The 14,330-nt window shown below is 56.4% G+C and overlaps 1 protein-coding gene across 5 annotated transcripts in view; it reads right to left on the bottom strand.

The window, feature by feature from the left end:
• OSBPL2 (oxysterol binding protein like 2) overlaps positions 1-8,865 on the bottom strand; it is a 43,016-nt gene extending 34,151 nt beyond the window's left edge. For all 5 annotated transcript variants that reach the window (XM_060033303.1, XM_060033305.2, XM_060033301.2 and 2 more), the window contains exon 1: positions 8,812-8,865. The gene's annotated coding sequence lies outside the window, so the exon portion shown is untranslated. The remainder of the gene's footprint in view (positions 1-8,811) is intronic.
• Positions 8,866-14,330: the final 5,465 nt, after the last annotated feature.

Genomic DNA, 14,330 nt, shown 5'->3' on the forward strand with positions numbered 1-14,330 from the left:
TCCATTTTACAAGATGAGAAGAGCGATGGGGATGGACGGTGGTGATGGCTGTATATACAACCACTGAACTGCGCGCTTAAACATGGTCAAGATGGTAATTTTTATGCTATGTGTATTTTACCACAATTAAAAAAATTTTTTTCTCATTTTATTTTTATTTATTTTTGGCTGTGTTGGGTCTTCGTTGCTGCGCGAAGGCTTCCTCTAGTTGTGGCGAGTGGGGGCTACTCTTCGTTGCACTGCACAGGCTTCTCCTTGCGGTGGCTTCTCTTGTTGTGAAGCACAGGCTCTAGGCACGTGGGCTTCAGTAGTTGTGGTGCACGGGCTTAGATGCCCTGCGGCATGTGGGATCTTCCCAGACCAGGGATCTTCCCGGACCAGGGCTCGAACCCATGTCCCCTGCATTGGCAGGCGGATTCTTAACCACTGTGCCACCAGGAAAGTCCCGAATTTTTTAATTGGAAAAAAATACATTAGCAAGTAGGACAAACAAGAAATGAACAATTATGCACAGAGCTCCACGCTCTGGGTGCCAAGCTTACGCAGCAGTACTCTGGAAAGGAAAAGTTCCACTGGGAACTTTGATAGATTCTCAAATGACAGACTCTCGCTCAGAAGGGCCCAAACCCCATCCAACACTCAAACCTCAGGGTATGTTTCTCCTTCTAACGTTCAGTGCAATGCAGCATAAACTTTGCAGCCCATTTCCACCAGGAAAGGCAACTGGCCAAGTGAGATCAGGGAGCTGAAGAGCTGAGGGCAGTGGCTCAGGGCGGGAGGCGGGTTTGGAAACTGAGGAACAGGGCGTGGAAGAACTGGCCAGGAGACCCGCAGAGAAGATTCCACGAAGTCTGGTCCCACCCCCTTCCCCCACAGAGGTCACACTCAGAGGGCGGTCACAGAGCAGGTGCCCCCAAAGAACTGCAGGTGAGACGTGGCCAGGGCCTCAGCCAAGAGGCAAGCTTCACTAACCGGACACTTGCTCAACCCACCGGATGCAGAAAACTGGGTTCCCATCAAGAACGAGTCAGAGACAGAAGCAAGCAAGCGGCAGCCCTCGAGAGCGCGGTCCACCCGTAAGACCCTCGCTGCCCCACAGCTCTCAAGGTCAAGGCCAAACCCGTCCCAGAAGCAGGCAGGCCCGTGCCCAGTGCAGACGGCAGCAGCGCGCCACGGGCCAGTGACAGAGCAAACCAAAGGCACTGGCGTCTCCCCAAGGGCCTCTCCTTCCCAGGGAGCGGCCTGGCAGGGACCACCCTGGCCACGCCGCCTGAGGCTGGCCTGTCACACCCCAGAAAGATGCTATGGTGACGCCTAAATGTTACCAGAGCACACAGGCTGGGGTGCCCACCAAAAATGTGGAACCAGTGTCACTTCTGAGTGTGGAAACCACAGAGTTTAACACGCAATGGACACAATTATTATCAGGAGGAATTAAGAACTGAAGGATGGGGATGGGAAAATTAAATTGGGAAAAGTGAAACTGAGGCTGCTAGGTGATGGGAACACACCCTGAGGACAGCGCCGGCCTGGGGAGGCTCTCCCAACCCGGCCGCTCCCGGGAAAGGCACAAGGCCCGGGGCCACCACCAGCCCTGAGGCCTCCAGGAGGCCTCACCCTCTCCACGGGGCAGTGCCACTGAGGGAGGACAGTGCTTCCTGGCCACACCACCTCCATGGTCACTGACTGTTTCAGTATTTCAGTTTTGAGATGTCCACTTTGCAAAGTAAGCCCACCTGGATGCCTAACGACCCCTATCCTAGTCACGCCCACCATGCCATGGTGCCCACTTTCTTTCTTTTGTAAAAGAACAAAACTGGGGCTTCCCTGGTAGCGCAGTGGTTGGGGGTCCACCTGCCGATACAGGGGACGCGGGTTCGTGCCCTGGTTCAGGAGGATCCCACGTGCCGCAGAGTGGCTGGGCCCGTGGGCCATGGCCGCTGGGCCTGCGCGTCCGGAGCCTGTGCTCCGCAGCGGGAGAGGCCGCAGCGGTGAGAGGCCCGCGTACCGCAAAAAAAAACAAAACAAAAAGAACAAAACTTAACTGGAAACAAACACTCAACCTGTACAGATTCCAGAGCCGCATTGCAGAACCTCCGGCCATGCTGGAAATGCTCGGACGTGCTCTGCCCAGGGCAGTGGCCACTGGCCGCGGGTGACCTTAAGCATTTGAATCAAGTGGAGAGAAAGCCAATGCTTCTTTCTCTGTGATGCGACCCAGTTGAATTTCTTCCACTTCAACTGCCCACAGGTGGCAGGTGGCGTCCATCCTGGACAGAGCGCTCTAGGGCCTCACTGGGCTGGGACACCACGGGGGCCCTAGGAAGCTCCAGTGGCCCCACCAAGCAGAGGGAGGAACGTGGGAAGGAGGCGGCAGGCGGAGCCGGCAGTGCTTGGCCTCCGTGCACAAGTCCAGGCGGCGGCAGCAGGGCTGGCCCGGTCTCCGCAGCCTTCCACGGCCAGCCACGGATGGAGCGCAGAGAAGGGCATCAGGCCAAGCCTGCCCTTTATTCTTATGCCCAAAGCCACCCTGGCTTTCTCACCTTGTACTCCCTGAATGTGCATTTTGCTGGCTGCTGAAGAAAGATCAGGCCTTCATATGCCTGTGTCCGTAAAAGCTTAGTGGTGGAATCAAATAAATGCCCCGACTCTACTCCCAGCAAAGCCTCTTGAAAGGGTGGCCATCATCCGCAGAGCGCCCGCGCACGCGTGTCTCGGTGCCCCCGGGGAGGCATCGAGTGGCCTTTTGGACACTGGTTCCTTATACTCGAGCGGAATCCGGTTCAGCCCAGTTGTGCAGGAGGCGCCATTTTGAGGGCAAAACAAGTAAACGTGTGCTTTTTGTCTGTGCAGCTTTAAGAGCACCGGCCTTCTGCAGGGCTGCGTGATCTTCATCACGACATCAGCTGCCTGATGCTTCGGGGAACGTAACGCTTCTTCCCTGAGGGTGGCTGTCAGCGTCGGGGGCCGGGGCAGCCTAGCCCCGGAAGGCCTCCCGTCTCATCCCCGCCAGCGAGCAGGTTACAGTCGGCACACGGACTGGCCAACGTGCTTAGGGGTTCGGGCAAGAAACTGAAAGTTTGCAGACCTGAGGAAGGTAAAGGAACCTCCTGCTGTGTAAACAACTGCATTAATCGCCCACTGTTTGCCATACTCCACGCCAATGGGGAGGCCTCGAAGGGCAGGCACAGGGCCACCAGCCCGGCCCCCGGGAGCGGCCACGGGAGCCACACTTCCTGTCGGGACTCGGCAGGAGCCTAGAGCCCCACCCACATCCTCGCCCACGACAGACTCCCTCCAGCCCCGTGCCACGCCCCCACCCCCGAACCAACTGCTTCCTATGCAGCAGTGAGCACCGAAGACGTACCGCGCATGTCGAGGAACACGTTTTTACAACCCGGCACAGCGTGCTGCAAACGAGTACCGCACGAGATGAATGGATGTGCTGTGGCGCAGACGCGTTTGTCCGAATCAACCTCATCATTCTGGAACCCAGAGTAAAGCAGAGTGGTTTGAATGCAGCCTGGGGAGTGGGTGAGAGGGCTCTGAACAGGGAGCCTGTCCATAGCCTCTGGGCCCGTGTTCAGAGAAAACCACAAGAGCAGCAGCCACACCAGAGGCAGCGCGCTGACAGCCGCGGAGAAGGCAGACCATTGAAGTGCCCCTCCCCACGGCTTGTCCATCTCTGATGAGGACCAAGGGGCAGGATGCTTCCGATGCCACCTCCATCACAGGGCAGGGTCCGGTTTCACATCCTCGCCCTTTCGCCCACTTCCCTCTCCTATTCCAGGTCCTTCCCGCCAGCTCTCGCCCAAGTAGGACCTGCTCAGCCCCTGACCGGTTTCACCCTGCTGAGGGCCCCTGACCGGTTTCACCCTGCTAAGAAATGTATCATCTGGTGTCCCGCCTGCCCCAGTCACCCCTAACCATGCTTCCTGAGCACTAACGGGGTGGGTGTTTAAACCAAGGTCAGGGAAGTCCACGAATTTCTAACCACCCCCCCGCAAAAAAAAGAGAAACAAATAAAAAGAGAAAAATTGCAAAATTCTGTTTGTGTTCATTTTCCCCCAGGAACATGACTCCGACTCTTCATTCAGTTCTCAAAGGAGGGGGTCCCTGATGCAAAACAGGTTAGCACCCCATGCTGGGTCCCAAGCTCTGGCGAGCACACCAGCCACACTGGAATCATGGGAGTGTGCCCCCCCCCCCCCCCACACACACACACGGCCCTGGGCCTCCCGCCTGGAAGCCTGGATCCAGGAGATCCGGGGCTGGCCGTGAGCCTACACTTTCTACAGAGTTCCGCAGGTTTTTCTGGTGAGAAGCCTCAGCACCGAACCCACAGTGCCCTACCTCTGAGACAGAGCCCAGGGCAGCGCTCTGGAGCCGCCCCCGCCCCGGGACCCCCCTACCCTCTCCCTTGTGTGTTAGAACACGCCCCACAGTTAATCTTTAGAACACAGGCACTGGTGCCTCACTGGTACCAAGTCAGGGACAGGATGGCTCTGGTTCTCCCCTGTCGCATGTCGAACAGGGCGCCCCGCGAAGAATTCTGTCACCGCTAGAATTCTTCGTGGTGCTCCTTTCCACCCTCAAAGTTTCACAGTTTGGCCATCAAATCACATGCTTACCTGGTTTAAAGCAACAGCGGAAGTCACTTTCCAGCCAAGCACGGTGGTACAGGCGCCAGGTCACAGCTGATCTTTTCTCACAATCAGCCTTTCGTTTGTTCAGTAAAACACACAGCCTCCCCTGCCCCCATGGCGACCATCGTCTTTTCTAGAACCTGGATTCAGGACGACTTCCCTACAAGACCATTCCTCACGCCAGGCTCTCCCCCAAGAACCCGCGTCCTGCCTGGAACAGGTGCTTCCCTGGGCACTTGTTAAGGCCAGTGGTCCCACCCCTTTGGTAAAGGTATGAGCTCAGAGGTTAGACAGGTCTGCCCAACCCAAAGCCACACAGACCATTCCCTCTGCTTATGTGACCCTGGCGCCCAGGGGTGCAGAGGCGTCCTGAACAGACAGGGAGGCTGTGTGTGTGTGTGCCCAGGAGAGAGTGCCAGGCCCTGTAAGCCCTCAACAGTGTGCACCTTCCCACCAGGCTCCCAGGCTACAGGGCCAGGGCCGAGCCAGCCAGCACTGACGTGGGAGTTTGTGTCTCAAAAGAAATCCTGCAAGAATTCCACTGATGAAATGAAAAAGCGAAGAAAGAGACACACAAACACCCGGCAGAAGTCTGCAGACCTCCATGTTTCTCACACACAGTCCCTTCTGAAGGCGGACCTCCACTGTTTAGCTCATTGCAGAGATTACAGTATTTGCACCACCGGGAGATCCAGCTGAAAGACGGTGATGCTTTGAAATTCTGCCCAATGACCCTGAGTTCTTTTCTGAATTTGGAAGGAAAAGGAAATAAGCCCACAAAGTTCATGGACACGTCGAAGTGACCATTTCATTACGTGTTTGTTAAGGGGAGCTGCAGGGCTGGGCCGATACTCCACACACGCTTCCAGCCAGAGCGTGATACGGCTGCAACGCCAACGCCTGGGATTTATCAGCAAAAACACTTTGACTGCAGCAGAGACACAAATTAATCACTGTACATGGAAACTGCATTTAAAGTGCCAAACTAGAACCTAAAATATTAAAAATTCTTAGGATTTAAGTATTTGTAAATAATCAGTAGTGTTCAAATACTAACTTCCTTCCAGTCTCAATAAGCTATCATTCAACCTTAAAGTGCACTAAGTTTCAGAAATTAAACCTCACCCCGCTGTCTGCGTTCCATCCTGAGTCCTCAGGAGAGGTACTGCATGGGTCCAGGGGTCTTTTTTGTAAGACAACCCCACTTGAATAGTCATAACACAGAAATGTTACTGTAGCTCACTTCAGTAGAACTGCAACCCTACCTACCAAAGATTTCCTTAGCTTCACTTCTGCACTGCATTTGTTTGTGTCAGCGTCGGGTGGGGTCAATTTCAGTGCTCTCAGGTCTGGGACAGAAGGTCTACTCAGCACCTACTACAATACCAGAGCCTCTCAGGTTACATTTTCACCTATATTCCTGGCAATAACCCACTTTACAGGCCAACGCCCTTGAGGCAAGAGCAGATAAGTAACTTTCCTCCCATCAAAGTTAGAGAGCAATGGGGCCAAAACCTGAGAGCCCCAGGCCACCTCCGGAAAGATTCTTAAACTCTCAAGTGGAACATGTTAGCCACCTGAGGACGGTCATCACAGTTTTTGCTCAAAGATGCAAGCCCTGCACACCTTATACCCACCAGAGCCAAACTCCTAGGAAAAGATACGGCCTTGGCTTTTCACAGGAATACTAAGGAAATCATTTGAAGACAGTATAAGAACACATAAAACGTTTCCAAAATTTCGCCACCAGAAAAAGAATTAGCTGAATATAACAAGATTTTATAATTAGCTGAATATAACAAGATTTTAAAAGTCGACCTAGTTTTAAGTACATATCCAAGACTCATTTGCTAGCATTTCCTGGAAGGCATGGATAAGAGGCACGAGGACGAGGGTCAAGTGGCACTTTTTAAACACTGAAAACACTGCTCATCAAAATGTTAAACCAGAGCTGACCCCTCTGAACGCACATGGGAGGAGAAAGGAAAGCCCTAAGTACACGGTTTACGGCTTTAAGTTCACCACATTAAGTTCGCTCAGAAATGAATTCAAAATCACAACCTCATGCTTTACAGTGTGTCTATCCATCATCACCCCTCCTCCGCCAACTCGCCCTTTTCACACCGTGAACATCAACGACTTCCCTACTAACCAGGGAACGGGGCAGCAGGTGGGGTATTTCAGCAAAATCTTGGATAGCCAGATAGAGAATTACTACTTTATTTTCGAAGAAATAAAATGGTTTTCTAAACATTCATGCTCACCCAAAATGAAAATCTATCAGTTATATGTGCTGCAAGAAACAAAGTTCTGACACACAGTAATGCAGCACAACTAAATGTTCCACAGAAAAATGCTGAGGGGACCTTGTAAATGAAAACGTTGGTTTTTAAAAGGCAGTAGAGAGCGGTATTTAAGGGTGTAGACTCTGGAGCCAGACTGCCTGGGTTCAAATCCCTGATCCATAACTAACTACTTTGTGATTTAGAGTAAGTTACTTAACCTCTCTGTTCCTCAGCTTCCTCATGAATAGACAAAGGATAATGGAACTAAGAACAAGTCTTGTAGTTTGTTGTGAAAACCACATGAATAAAGTGAATATAATGTGCTTATAGCAGTCCTGGAACAACACTTGTCACGTATTACTGTCATCTTAGATAAGAGCTGTTATTAACAGAAGGACAGGTGAGGCAAGCGGGAAAGGTACATTCTAAGGAGATTCAGTCATCTGCGTACTAAATCACAGCACCCTGCCAGGCGCTGCCCTGGACAAGGGGGAAGTGCAGCCGATAAGGTTCCCGTCTTCATCAAGGGGGACGGGAACGAACAATTTGGAGCACCTACCACAGGCCAGGGACTGCTGGAGACAAGCATTTCATCTGCTGCTCTTATCGGCCCTGCCAGGTAAACGGCACACGTCGCAGAGGAAGGAACTGAGGCCAGGAGAGACGGGAAAACACTGCCAAGCACACAAAGTCATCAAGGGCCTTCACTCTGCCACCAGGGCAAGGAGCCACAAGGACGGGGGTCCCACGACACCTCTTCTCTCCAGCTCCAGTGGATGGAGAGGTCCCGCAGCTTGCAGCCAAGCACGTAGCGGGCATCCCAGTTCAACATGTCTGTTGAACTGAACCGAGTGAGACCACGTCTCCAGATGTGCACGGGCAGCCCCAGAAAAGGGACTAGTGCAAAAGCTGCTGGCTGCCGGTCCAGAGCTTGTCCCAGACTGACCCGTCAGTATAAAAACCCCAGGGACAGGAACACAGCTTCCGGGGAGGTGACCCTCACACTCAAGAGGGCCAGGGACATCGTAACACCACCTGGTTGCTTCTCCCAGAAAAACCCGGGAACACTGATTGGTGATTACCCAACAGTCTTGTTCTGGGCTTATAAAGTCTCAAGATTTATTCTGCTGATTTCTGGAATGTAACTGGAAACAGAAGGAAGCTTTTAAAATCAGATTACAAATCTAATTGATCTAACATATGTGTGAGGTAAAGAGCTCTCCACAGCAGGTACAGTCTGCTGAGGTTGACAAAAACAAAACGAAGAGCAGTGGAAGGGGTGGACACGAGCACAACACCTTGCAGGGTCGAGACAAACCCACAGGTGGTCGCCCGGGCAGGGGAGCGGAGGGAGGGCTGCCCCGCGAGCGCGGACACTGACTCTTCACCCTGGACCCTTCCTGACTGGTTGACCGCGGGCGCCGGCTACCTTAGACACAAGGGGAAGTCGGGGGTCCCAGCGCCCCTGCCCAGCGCGGCCCCCGACTCATCCCTGCCGCTGAGAGGGGCGCCCGGGCCAGCTCTCCAGCCGACTTCCGGGTGCGGTGTCCGGCAGTGCGGCCCGAGGCCGCAGTTGCCCGGCGACGCGGGGTCTGGGCGGCCGCCCGGTATCCAGGCCCGCCGCCCCCGCCGCCGGCAGCCAACTTTCCTCCCAAGTTTCCTCCGGGCCGGGACGCGGCCGGCGGGCGGGCGGGCGGGCGGCGGGGGGCCGGCCGGGCCGGGGCCGGGGTCGGGGCCTGGCCGGCGCGCGGGGGTCACGGGGCTCCGGCTCCACTCGTCCCGGCCCGGCCTCCCCGCCGCCCGCAGCCCAGGCCCGCCCGCCCGATGCTGGGCGCCGTTCCCAGGCAACTCGGGGTCGGGGTCCCGGCCGGGTCACTCACCTGGACCGCGATCCTTCCAGCGCCGACCGAGCTCTGCTGCCCGCCCCGCCCCCGCCCCGCAGGCCCGCGACCCACTGACACCAAGGCGGAAGTGCGGCCGGCTGCCCAGTCGACTGACAGCCGGCGCCCGCCACTCACTGCGTCCGGCGCCGTCGCGTCGGCCGCCGCCCGCCCAATCAGCGCCCGGCCCGAGGGCCGAGCCGGGAGGCGGGAGTATGCTAATAGCACCGCCTGATCGGCCCCGCCCCCCGCCCCATGGGAGTCCGGCCCACGCGGAGGAATGACGACTCGGTTAACCAATCAAGGCAGGTGGAGGCGGGGATATGCAGATATTGACCCGAAAGGGGCGGGCGGGTGGGAGGAAGGGGCGTGGCTGGATGAGCTGAGTTTACAAACAGCGAGTCGGGTGGCCGGGGCGCGGGTGCATGGCGCGCTGAGTCCTCCGCGCCTGGCGCTCCCAACCCCCGGGGACGGGCGGAGGCGGGAGTCATCCTCCTAAAGCTGCCTTCCTCAGCTCAAGCATCTTTCAGGGCTTCCCACCGTCCACCCTCCGTGCCATGCCTTTCACCACTCACCAAAACCCGGCGCCAGTGTACCCTCCGGCTGCATCCCTGACCGTTCACTCCCTTGTTTAAAACCTTTGGGGGCTCTTACTGACCCGTAGTGACGCCATGGTTAAGCCCAGAAGCTCTGGAGTCAGACCCGAGCTTGCATCCTTACCAGCTGTATGGCCGTGGGCAAGTAAACTAACCTCTTTGAGCCTATGAGTACCAAGGTTTTCCTTTGCAAACCAGGTTTCTCCCACCCAATCCCATCTAAATCTTGGGTCTGGTTTGGGGTGGGTGGAGTAACATGGATCAGGCTGGCTGCTGAGAGTCACAGCGATTGGATCAGGGGTGAGCAGGTGACCCTGTCCTGGCCAGTGAAGGTCAGTCCTGGGACTTTTGCTGGGGGTCAGAGAGCTCAGGCCAGAGGGAAAACTGAGGTCACAGACCTCCACAGAGCTGGGCTAGGTGACAGAAAGATGCATCGATAAGTCTGGGGCTACTGATGGGCACCATGTCTCCACTAGGGGAGGGGGCACCTGGGAATGAAACCAACCCAGAGGAAAGCAAGAGCAAATACCCCTGGGTCTCCTGGAACCAGCTGCACCCTCAGCAAGCTCTATCCTAGACTTTTCAGTAATGTGAGTGGCCACGTTTTCCTTTCTGCTTAAGCCAGTTGGAGGTGGTACCAAAGAATCGCTGGGACCCCGGAGCCACAAGAGTGCCGATAGACCACCCCTGATCACGTAGCGCTTTCTGAGGTTCCTGCCCTTCACCGCGTCTTCCACAAAGCTAGCCCCAGTTGGCCTCTGCACTCCCTCCTCAGAACATTTCCTCATTGCCAGCGGGGGCGCGGGGGGCTGGACTGCTGCTGCCTCTGCAGCCCCTGTGCAGAAGCACGTGCGGCAGGGCTGCGGCCCAGGCTGCATTTCTGGGCCCAGAAAGCCAGTCATCCCCATGCCAGGGTCTGGCCCCAGCTCACTCGTGGGCCCACTGTCAGCGGGAGCCCGAAGACGTGCAGGGACTGAGAAGGAGCTCTCCCAGCCACTGTTGGAGAGAAAAGCCGGGAGGGAGGCGGGGCCAGGCCTCGGAAACAAAGGCATTGCCATGGTTACCTGTGAAAAAACTGACACCGGCTGGAGAGGGAAGGGTGCAGCGTGCAGTCTCCCAAGCCAGGACAAGGACAAGGCCGGTTGCCACGGAGATGCTCCACGGCTTCCCTCGTGCACCTGGCCTGAGTCCAGCGCAGCTCCCTCACTCTGACAAGCCTCTTAGGACTCTGAGCCCCATGCACCAGCCCAGCTCTCGGCCATGAACTCCAGGGGTGAGTGCAGAATCAGAGAGCTCAGGCCAGAGGAGAGGTGGGATGAATGGGCCTCCCACCTGCCCACGGATCACTGAGGGCTGAGCACCGCCATCTCTGCCCTGGTCTGAGGGGTAGGAGTGGGCTCTGATCCCAGATGGGTCCCGTGGCTGGGATGTCGGCTTGTCCCCTTTAACCAGATGCAATAAACTGGGCTCCAAGGGTCAGCTGTTGCTTCCTCTTTCCTGGTCCCTGTGAACTGGGCAGGAATTGTCCTTCAGTTAGAGGCTGGAAGGAGGGTGCCTTGGGACCAATCAGGAGCATTTTTCATGACCTTCACTAGGTCAGGCGGCCAAGTCCAGCAAAATTCTCCAGGAATGGGATGAAAGATGGGAGCAGAAAAGCAGACAAAGAGGGTTTGGGACCAGGCAATAATGGTGACGATGGTGACGACAGCTGACGTTAGCCAGTGCCCCATGATTTGCATGCCTCATCCAGTTTCACGTTTACAACCGCCAATCAGATAAACACTCTGTATCATCATTCCCACTGTACAGATGAGCAAACTGAGCCTCAGCAGGGGAAGTAACTCACCCAGGACCTGCAATGAGGAAGTGGCCCAGACCCAGTGCGTTCCTGCCACCCAGCAGCCTGGCACAGCCCAGGAGCTTGTCAGAAAGGCAGAGCCCTGCCCATATCTCCCGGACCAGGATCTGCATCTGAAATAGGTGCCCAGGTGTTCCTGGGACCAGTGGAGGGGGATGTGCGGCTCATGGCCACGATATCAGCTGATCCCTGCCCCGTGGTCGGGAGGGGGCTGGTCATCGTAGTGTCCCCCTCCATCCTGAGAACTCGGGCCTGGCTTGGCCCCAGAGTCTGTTCAGGACCCCAGGGATCCATCCGTGTGTGCACTCTCAGAGTTTGAGAAGTGCTGGGCTAGTAGATAACTTTTGGGGTGACTGATCTCACCAGAACTGCTCCCAGATCAGGCCAACCTGGCAGTCACGTCTGCCTGTGACCTTCCCTCCACCCCAGGCAAGGATGACTTGAGCCTCCCTGTCCCAACTCCTTCTGAATCAGAATCAGGTGACAGCATGGCCCACAAGCCCCCTGGGCAGCGGCTGAGCCTGTGGCGCGAGGCCGGGAGTCCTGGGCTCTGGAGGCCCCAGCCGCGTGGGCCTCACTTTGCCCTCAGGAGGCATATTCACATGCACCTCCCTCCTTCATTCCATCACATCAGAAGGCACAGCAGAAACTATTGCTCCCCCTTCAGTGGTGAAACTGAGGCTCAGAGAACAGAGGGGCTGGCCCAGGGTCACCCCGCGGAGCAGGCCAGCGGTGTGGTACCAGCCCTGCCCTCGGCCTACTGGTCTTCCCCCGGCTTCACGCCTCCTTCCCCAGCAGGTTTCTGAACCTGGATGGGTCTCTGTATCTCAGTGTGCGGCCAGAGTTGCAGCAGAGCTGGGCATCCAAGGATGCCGGGTACCCGGTGTTGCTGACCTGGCCTTTGCCCCTGGGGAGGCCCGGCCCGAGGCTCACTCCTCTCCCTGCCGCCTCCCTGGTCCATGGAGAGGACATTTCCCTGCTCCCTTCTGTGGAATGCTGGGGAATCTTCTATCTGGATGCAACCTGGGTGGGCAGAGGGTGGCTGGCCACTGAGGTGGGGCCCCGGCCCTCACGTGGCCCAAGCTGAGCCTTCCCCACACAGCTTTCAAGTCTCCTCTGCAGCGTGACAGCGCTCAGCTTCCCTGCCGTCGGAGAAGAGTATTTTTAGTTTTGAACCCACCACGTGAGAGAGACAAGTTATCAATAGCAGCGGCAAAGGGCTTTTTCTTTTTTTTCCCCGTGGCTTTGGGACCTGAGCAATCTGCACCCGTTAAATTCTGCCAAAAGAGAAAAAATGTATTCCTCTTACAAACTTTTTACCCCGCGCCTTCCTCACTGCTGCAGCTTTGCAAACCAGCGCTTCCCGGGTGGAGCCCACCCAGCTCAGCAGCGCGCTGCCCCCAGCCCCCTATAGCCTCTCCAGGAGACCACTCTGCCCCGCGAAGGGACCGCAGGAGCCAGCTGACCCACGGAAGCGGAGAGAAAGAGCAGGGTGGGGGCTGCAGCCCTGGAACAGGCAGGAATGAGGGGCTGTGGTGGGGGGGTGGCTTCCATGCTCGGAGTTGACTGACATGGGCCCCGCTTCTAGCTTCAGTAGCAGCCCTAGCATTTATTGAGCACTTACTGTGTGCCCAGCCCTGGGCTGAGTACCTTTAGGTGTATTGTCTCAGCTAAATGCCCTAATCACCCTCTGAAGACTTTCCCAAATGAGGTACCGTGGAATCCCAAGGCCTTTCTGGCTGCTATCAGGTGTTTCTAGAGGAAAGGGTTCCACAGGCAAACAGGTTTGGGAATGCTGTTTAAACAAAGCCAACAAGTGTCCCCCTTCTCAGGGCCCTTCCCACTCTGGTATATGTGGGATCCTCCAAGACATAGAAGGGCCTGCTGCAGACCCAGGATTTATTGGAAGTGGACAACTTTTTCTTTTCCCTATGGAATGTCTTGTATGACTCTGAATTGGCCTCCTACCTTGCCTGGGGGACATTTGGGCCCACTTAGCTTCCTGCTTTTTAGGATTAGTTAGAGCTGCATGCATGAAAAAACCCAGAATAATAAAGGCGTCAGCAAAACAGAAATGTCCTTCTTTCTCACGTGGCACAAGCCCCGGCTGTCCAGGGTTGGCAGGGTACCCAGCTCCTACCTTATTGTATCACTCTTCCAATACTAGCGTCCATCCTCAGTGTCACCTCACAACCCAAGATGGCTGCTGGTGCTCCAGCCATCACATGCATATTTGACCAGGAAGAAGGAGTAAGGGAAAGAACAAGAGCAGAGGTGCTGGGAGGTGCTGCCCCACCAGGTGAATCATCTCCCTTTGAGAATCTGTCCCTGAAGATATACCAGACACTTCTGCTCACATCTCACTAGCCAAAACTTTATCCCATGCCACTCTCAGTGGAACAGTAGCATTTTAGCTGAGTGCATTTCCAGCCTGAATAAAACAGAGGGCCCAGGGAAGAAGATTATGTGTGGCTAGGCCTGACTGTGGCCCCCAGGCCTCCCCCAGCGTCCTCTGGCAGGCCCAGAGATGCAGACACCCGGTGAGGCGTGGGCAGTGCCAGACGCAGAGCAGCACTCTCAGCTCCCAGCCTGTGTGCCTACTGTGTGCCCAGTGTGGTACCAGGCTGGGAGCCTCAGCGCTGTCCCTGGACAGAAGGCTTGGTTTCTCTCCTCCTGGCTCTGCCCTGAGTGCCGAGCACCTGCTGCACTGCTGGCCCTGCGCTGGGTTCCAGGTGCTGTCATAAGCAGGCATATGGGTCCAGGAGGCCACAGGGGACCCCCAAGCAGGCAGGTCCTTCTCTCCCCACCCTTCCCAGGGGCTCACGTGCAGCGGAGGGGTGTGGGCGCATCTGTGCGCAGGGGACCAGTGGGGCAGGTGGGAACGGGAGGAAGACAGCTCGGGCCGCGCTAAATTTAACTTGTCGGAGCTGCCGGCCTGGCCAGGGGAGCTGCCAGGCGTGGGGGTGGGAAGGGGCAAAGCTGAAACATGCCCAGGGAGCAGGGATGGGGGTGGCCCAAAGCAGTGTGATTCATTTCTCTTCCTGGGAGCGGTCTGGGCCAGCGGG

This window comes from Delphinus delphis, chromosome 15, assembly GCF_949987515.2.
Source record: "Delphinus delphis chromosome 15, mDelDel1.2, whole genome shotgun sequence".
Classification (NCBI taxonomy): Eukaryota; Metazoa; Chordata; class Mammalia; order Artiodactyla; family Delphinidae; genus Delphinus; species Delphinus delphis.